Here is an 8,705-nt window from a genome sequence, read left to right on the forward strand (position 1 = left end):
AAGCAGCAATGCAGCCAGGGGGGCAGGATGAGGAAAGCAGCAATGCAGCCAGGGGGGCAGGACGGTGCGGTGGCTCTGGCTGTTCCCTGCCTGCCCTGTTGCTGACTCCACCTGTGAAGCTCTCTTGGAGCTCTGGTGCTTGCAGGGCACAGCTCTGCCCTGGGCTGAGCTGGTTTAGCCTTTTCACCTGCGTGGGGAAGACAGGGCTGGCACTGGGCTGTGGGCAGAACCACATCCCACAGGAATTATGATGGACAAACTTTGCAATTGCTATGGAAAAAAAAAAAAAAGAGAGAAAACAAAATATTTTGCTGTAGCAAATGGAAAATCCGTTGCTGGTCGTGACTTCTTCTTCCTGTTTAATCCTGTTTCTTGACTTGGTATTTCTATTTAAAGAAATAAAAATATTTACTGCCTGAGATAAGCATCCATTTATAATATTCTTACAAAAGAGCTATAAGCATTTCCAACTTTTCAGGGCATTACCCGTAACAAAACTCAAGTAAATAAACAAAAGGGAAATAGCACTGTTCTCTCTGGGGAATAATTTCTCTTGCAAATAGAAGCTCATGCAACTGTCAAACTGCTCTGTGTCAGCCAATTTGAAAAATTCTTTAAATTCTTCCTCTTTAATAGCTTTTGAGGAAATCATTTTATGAGAGTGAGGGAGAGATGATCTGTAAGTAAGCTTTCAGAACAATCTGCATTCAAAAACTCATTCTAAGTCTGTCAACCTAATTTAAAAGAATTTCATCTTCACATGTGAATATAAAATATAAATATGTAATATAAAAAGTAGGGATGGAGCCCAGCTATTAGATAATTTAGGTTATTATTTGTGTTTGCATTTATTCCCTGATCTTTTATAAAATGTTTATCCTTTCCTCTTTGTAGCATTAATGTGATGAGGGGTTTGCTGTTTGAGATGAGGCAAGAAATAAACACAAGACTTTTTTCAAGCTCAGTGCTCAATGGCCACAAATAGAAATATCTTGGGGTTTTTAAATTTCAAAGTGCACATTGCACACATTGTGCATATTTGCACAACTTCAGCTCTGTGCATAGCTTCATTTGCAGCTCGGGAGCCATAGGAAAGCTGGATCTATGTCAGGTCAGATGTATGAGCAGTGGTTACCTACAAATAACTAAATACAAATAAATTCCTCTTTTTATGACACTTAATAGCAGCTGTCTCAGTAGTCTAATGATCATCACAGATTAACTGAGCATGATTTTCAGATATTTCTGTCCTTAGTGTACTAAAAAGACACAGCCATTGGTAACAGGCCACACCCTGCCTTCTGTTTGTGTGTATCATCACCGCTTGGTTTGTGTCTATGCTATGGCCTGAAAGGGATTTAGAGGCACCAGAACAAACCTTACCAATCAAGACTTAGTAAACCAAGTCTTAGGCTTCTCTATCCTGTTTTTAAAACTCAACATTGCTGAAGAATCTGCCATCAGCTGTGGCTTGGCTTTCTCGTACAGGTTTTCTGGCTCTGTAGCCTGGTTCTCACTGCAGATTGGAACCACTGTTCTGATTGTACCCACTACAGACACAGGGATAGATTATTCCCTTCTTTGTAACAGCCTCAGTCAGACTGGAGAGTATAACTCTGTACCCATGGCTCCTCCATCTTTCAGGTAAACATTTCCAATTCTTTTAAGCTTTCCTCCTAAATTCTGTAGGCTCCTGTGTTAAGTACACCACCTTTTCCTATGGACTGTGTACTTCTTCCTGGAAGAGAAGGCACAAACACCCCACTGTGCCAGACAAGAATTACCACCGTGCTTGTCATGCAGACTATATTATTCTCTACATCATAATGTGATCTTTGCCTGACCCTTTCCTGCAGAACTGCTGCTTATGCAATTATTTCCATTTTATATTTCAGTAGCTGCTATTTCTGCCATGTATGGGATTTTATTATTGTCTTAATAGAGTTATCTCCTTTATTTCCCCACCTCTTATTTCTTCAGCTTGTCATGAACATTTTGAATTCTAATCCTTCCTCACAGTGTATTTACAGCTCCTCCAGATTGGTGTCAGTTGTGAATTTAATCAGTTTACTTTTTGTTCCGTCATTTACGTCATTAACAGGAGGGCTGAATAAAGCTGAATAGACGAACTTCTACACCCAAGGCAGGCTGCTTTCCCTGTTGGGAACTGACAGTTTCCAAACTGGCACAGATTTCCTGCCATCCCCATACCTGCTTTATAAGAATGTGATCAAGACTGGTATTTTCCCCAGCTTGTGTGTAAGAATGTCATGAGAGAGTAGTTAAGATATTTAGCAAAGTTTGTTCAGATACTCACCTACTTCTCTATATGCAAGACTGATTATTCTGCTGTAAAAAGGAAATAAAAAGTTCCTGATGTCTTTTATCCATTTCTCTTTCTGACATTCTATCCATTCCCTTTCAGGTGAAAGCAAGAAGTTTGCCTCTTTTAGAGGTTTTTCTGTGGCTGTGACTCCTGGATTAAGCTACACTTGTCATTACAGAATTTTCAGACCTCATAGGAACCAAAATAATTTACTGGCCCTATCTCAAAGAATCTTCATTACTGTCATTACCCTGGGAGAAGCAAAATGTCTTTGAAGAGCTGCCTGGCACTAAGTAGTGTCTGAAACCTTAAGCATACAAAAACTAACAAAAAGCCACCATTTAAGTGTACATCCCCACATTGCTTACTCCCTTCTACCAAAAGAGCCAATAGAAACAAGGATTATGTTAATTCATGCTAGCTAGACTAAATAAATTTCCAGAGGTTCCCATTTCTGACCCTCTTATTTCTTGCAAGCAGCACCTGTTTGTGAAAATCTCCCAGTTCAGCCATGTTCCTCACCACTTCATTACAATTGCCAATACTGAAAGCACACCTTGCCAAAACCAGGAAAATTAAACTAATTCTTAAGTTTGCATTTAAATGTAGAATCATAGGTGTTTGCCAAGTCACTAGATAAAGTGAAATACCTTGATGCTTTGTTTACCAATTCAGGAGGATCTTGGTGCTCCTGTGCCCCATATGAGAGACCCCATTAGCGTTAAAATCCTGCAGGCACTGTGGGCTCTGCTCTGCACTAGAGCTCAGCAGAAGCTGAGAGCAGTCCTGTTTCAGGAGGACAAAAGCCCATCTGGATTTAACACCAGGAGCAGCTCCTGCTCTGGTGAGAGCCCAGCAAAGGGCAGTGTGTGTGGAGGCAGGGGCTGGTTACTGGCCCTGGATGGAGACAGCCCTGGGCTTTTGCTGGAGTCAGCACTCAGCAGCATCCGGGAGGATCCTCATCCCTGAACACAGCAAGGTGCAGGAGAGCCCTTGAACTCCTGGAGCCTTTCTCAGAGCAGCTATTTCACCTCAAATGGCATGGTATGCTACTATAGGATAAAATAATAAAAAAAGGTATGGCTTATCTATGTCAGATACCCACCTCCACTGAAAATGGTGTCATTCAATGAGTCTGAAGCCTGAGCCTCTGAGTACTTACTAAAACAATTTGTTGTAAAACCTTTGAATTTGTATCTTTCAGAACAGCAGAAATTATAAAATTTGAAAAATGCAACCTTTTACAGAATAAAAATAATTTTTATGGTAAACTGCCCCCCCCCCCCCCCCTTTTAGCCATATTTTTCCCAGTGGCTGACTTTTTTGAGAATAACTGAAACCCTGAGAGACTGATGAAGTTTAACAATGTGTGTTCATTATATCCAATTTTGTTCTCTTGGTGAAAATACAGACTCCTAAATCCTATTTAAACTCTGAAGTTTCAGAGGTTCCAGCCCTCATCTGACCTTAACACCTCTTAGTTTTGTGCAGCTTTTGTAAGCCTGTGTATGTGTTTAAATTCTCCCATGGAAAATGGTTTTGGAGATCAGATGTTCAGGATTAAGAACACAACCACTTTTTGCCTTGTTTAAAATCATTTTGACATTTTAGTGGAAGTCATTAATATTGTTTTCTTGTACTCTCAAATGGGCCACAGTATGAGTGAGCCATTTTTAGGAAAATTACATAAAAAGATTTAAATTGTTAAATTATTCACCTTGAGAATGTTAACACAAATATTTTGAAAACTCTGAAGGTTTTATCTGAGGTAAATATTTGCGCCTGAATTCCTCCTCTGGGAAGATTAATTTGCAAATAAATAAATTACTAAAATCAGGGGCCATTTTAAGTAAAAGCTTGTAGGAATAGTCACTTCTAGCTGAAGATGCTCTTAGTATTGTTTATATTTACATTCTTTTTTTTTCTTTCTTTTAACTGTGGAGTGGAACAAAAACCTTCCCCGGTGGTGCCAGGTTTAAAGATCTCCACAGAGGTGCAGCATGGTTCTGTGGGTTCTGATTTCCAACCAGGAGAATCTCACTAGATCCAGCCCAGCAGCACAAAGGATTTGAGCATCTCTGAAACTGGATGTTTGGCTCTAGAAAAGCAGAGGATAGATAGGAGGCAAACACATGAAGGCACTCTGCTTTTATCAGCTGCGATGTCTGCATTAATAGGCAAGACTGAGAATGCCACCTGCTTACAGAAAGGCTTTCAACTCATAGGGCATGGAGTTCTTAATAGTATTCCATTAGATATAATGAGGTACGCTGGTGCAGATTTCCCCCCTGAAGTTTGCACGCATTTGTACAAAATAAGGCTCCTGCTGGGGGGTTTTATGAATGTGGAGTCTTTCAGTTCCAGTTAAATAGGATAACCAGCTGTTTTCCAGGGCACATGAAGAAATCCTTGGATTGGTTGTTGTCGCTACTCTCAGCATTAGCATGCCTGCAAAAAAAAGAATAAAAACACAGAAATATTTTACTGTAACCTTCTTGAAGGGAAAGCAATCCTTTGAATGCATCAGAAATTGTTCTAATAGATGCAGGGGGGCAAAGAAAGGATAAAAATCCATTTTCTTTGTCCCTTGATTTTGTTACAAACCTTCTTTCCATCTTCAGCCTCCAGGTCTCCCTCCCATCTGTGTTGTCACTTACAAGACTTTATTCCCCAAACCTGCAGATGTTATTAAATTTGAGGATTATAAGGTTAGGTCAGACATGGTAGAAGCCAGATATGGATTGGATGTTTTTATTAGAGGATTACCAAATTTTGTTAACAGGAGTATGCCTGAGTAATTCTACTGGAAGCTCTGCTGTGCTTGTTATGAAACATCTGATCCTGAAGCAGATACAGAGCTGCACCATGGCAAGGCCCACGTCTCTCACCATGCCAAGGACAGGTCACGTTCATGATGTGTAAAACTGGCTCAGTGCAAACTATGTATAATAGTTTCACTGGGAAAAGTGTAATGGTTGTGGAAGAGGTACCTCACCATAAAATCCCAAATATCCCAATGACTTGTTCACTTCAGAATCCTTTTCCACTGCTGGTACATGTTATAGACAACAAAATAAAATAAATATACAAGGTGTGTACTTCAATGTTAGTTTCAAATATAGTAAAAATATCTAATGCTTTTATAACTTGCATATTCCTAGTATATGACACCAAGATCTTAAACAAACTTGCTACTCCTAAGGCATGAGATTATGATGACATTAACTCTGTAAATTTCACTATACTGGTGTGTTTGTGAGTGAGGGGCTAACTCAAGCTAGAGAGCTTTAAGCAAGAAATCAGATGAGGGTGTTGATGAAGAATAATAAATAATGTGACCCTGGAGACACCATTTCCTCACAGTGATGAACTTGCTCAACAGAGATCACCCAACCTCCTACTGAGGAGGAAACTTCTACTCTTCTTTCAAGTGGAAAGTGACTGAGGAAATTTCCAGAAACTATGAACAGTTCGCATGACAACTTGTACCCTGCTGTGTTGTGTTCCCTGATAGGAAGCTCCTGTGCACCCATTTGCTCCCCTCCAGCAGGAGGGCAGAGATAATTGGAAGGGCAAAAAAAGCAAGAAAACCCATGGGATGAAATAAAGACAATTTAAGCAGAGGTGGGACATAGGGGCAAAGAGAGCCTGTGATGAAAAAGCAGTCACTGCTCACCAGCAGACCATTGCCCAGCACTGCCTGCAACAGCATCTTTGGAAATGCTTCAGTCCCTCTGTTTATTGCTGAGCATGATGCCACAGGATGTAGAATATCCCTTGGGTCGCTTGGGGTCAGCTGTGTCCCCCCCGGCTCCTTGTGCACCCCAGCCTGCTTTTGCTGATGGGGTGGGATGAGACAGAAAAGATCTTAACTCTGTTGTAAGCACTGCTAAGCAGTGGCTAAAACACTTCTGTGTTATCAACAGTGTTTTGGTCGTAAATCCAAACAAAAGCACCATACAAGATGCTTTGAGGAAAATTAGCTCCATCTCAGCCAGCCCCAATACCCCTGCAAGGCTGGATGCTGGCATAGCCCTGTACAGAGAGGAACAACAGAAAACAGGGGTGTGAGTCACATATAATGCAGTTTGCCAGTCCAAGAGAAAAGTGAAGAATATTGAGTAAGGAATTTGTGTTGTACTTCCAGGTATACATTTCCTTCTGCTACAGGGCTGAATTACTGCTGCTGGAATAATAAAGTCCACTTGATTTATATGAGCAGATTCCTAATCACTTAATAAAGCACTCAAAAAGTTATTTGGTAGAGTGGAAAATTATTAACTGGCTGAAGATCCAGCAAGCAGCAGCTGTTTCATAGTAAAAACTTGACTGGGAGAACTGGCCCAAGAATGCCCATGTTCAGTGCCAGAAAAATTATTTTTTTCTAGTTTTAAAGTTATTCCCCACTTGGGTCTACAAGAAAAGGGAAAATTCAAGTCCACGTATATAATTTGAAATTGTAATTAGTAGCATAAATGAACATTTGCTGTTTATACTAGATTTCTGTATTTCCTTGCTGTGAATTAGTCATAATCCTGTTCCACTCTGAATCCCATCATCAATTTGAGCTTTCATAGACTCACAGAATAACCTGTATTGGAAGGGAGCCACAAGGATTGTAAAAGTCATACTCCTGACCCTGCATAGGACACTCCAAAAATCCCACCGTGTGCCTGGGAACATTGAACAAATGCTTCTGGAGTCCTGTCATGTCAGACTTGGTGCTGTGACTACTTCTGTGGTGATCCTGTTCCAGTGCCCAACCATCCTCAGGGAGAAGAATCTTTGATATCCAATCTAAACCTCCCACCTCTCCTAGCTCAGAGATGGCTATGAAGTCTTCCCTGAGTGTGGCTATTCAGTTTATTAAATTCCACTTGTCTGTTTCTGCAGGAAGGATGAGTATCTTTTGCCTTGGCTATGGATATTTACTCATGTTTTTGACTGGATCTAAGATGGAACAGTAGGATTCTTAGGGGTTTCTCTGATTTAATGGGTAAAATTAATGGTAAGATAGCTCTCAGCACAATGTCCAGATGGGTGAGGATTTTAAAATCAGCTTTGGGAGAGTTCAACTAGAATTTCATTATGAAATTTAGATTTTAAGAAACCTCACATCAAAAGTTAAGTTTCTCTACAAGGTAAAATAGAGCATGCACACTCTATGTAATCACATAGTTACATAGCTCCTCATTACAGCCCTACAGTCTCATTTTTCAGACAGTAGAAAAAAATCTGTGTTTTGAACACTTCTGGTGTTGATAATTGCTGTATGTAGCTTTATCAAAGAATATTGTCATGTCACAAAAGGAAATACGGTCCTAAGATTAAAAGACAGATTCATATTCTCTAAGCATTTTAGTCTTTCTTTTGACATGGTATTAGGAGTCTAGCCTCCTCTTACCTCCAATTTGCCCTTCTTCAAAATGTTGATAATGATGACTCACTTTCTCATGGGGGTACTTTGAAGCTTAGATGAAGTCTGAGTTGTTTCTGACACTGAGAAAATTGATGTCAGAAACTGCAATATTGGAATACTAATCTTTTCAAGGCTAAGATAAATAATTGTCCCCAAATGAAAAGCTATTTTCTCTGCAATTTTTTTTCCCTCTCTATAATACTCTTTGAGTTAGTAGAGTCCAAACTTAATATAGACAACAGAGGAGACAGTGGACACTGCTTGCTTAAGTAAACAGCAGCCAGAGCCCAAATTATTAGTAAATACTAAGGCTTCATTTAGGTTGAATAACGCTGCAATCCAACAAATAAATGAGCCATCAAGTTTGAATTTATGTAGCATACGAAACACATTAAAGCCATCTGACCATGACAAAGGCCTTTTCTGCTGTGAATAATGAGGCCAACACATTAGAATATCCTTTAGATGAGACATTAAACCCAAGGTCCTTTCTGTTTGTCTTTGATGGCTCTTCAGGTGGAAGTTAAAGACTCTATGGCATTTCACTAAAACCACAGAAAATCTCTGGCCCCCAGTGGTACTACTTTCCAAGTAAATAAATAAATTTAATTAAAAAGATAGAATATCCAAGACTGTGTATGAGTTGAATATCATAGAGGAAAATGCCAGTTTTCCTCTACATGAGGGCAGTGAGGAAAGTTCTCTTGTTTCACAGAGAGGAAGGTGAGTGTGCCTGGTATAAATATATGTCTTTAAGAGTCCTTTGGGATTCTGAGAGTGTAAAGTACAGAAAAATACTTAGTACTTATCAGTAACAAAAACTGTGGTAAAGGAGAACAAATCTAAGCCATATATGATATGTGTGCATGTATCTATACTTACATAACTAGGCCTGCACTTTTACATGTGTAATTTCCAAGAAATGGCTTGGAGACAAACAGAAAATATGGCAGGAAAAAA

The sequence above is a fragment of the Parus major genome, chromosome 4, assembly GCF_001522545.3.
Source record: "Parus major isolate Abel chromosome 4, Parus_major1.1, whole genome shotgun sequence".
Classification (NCBI taxonomy): domain Eukaryota; kingdom Metazoa; phylum Chordata; class Aves; order Passeriformes; family Paridae; genus Parus; species Parus major.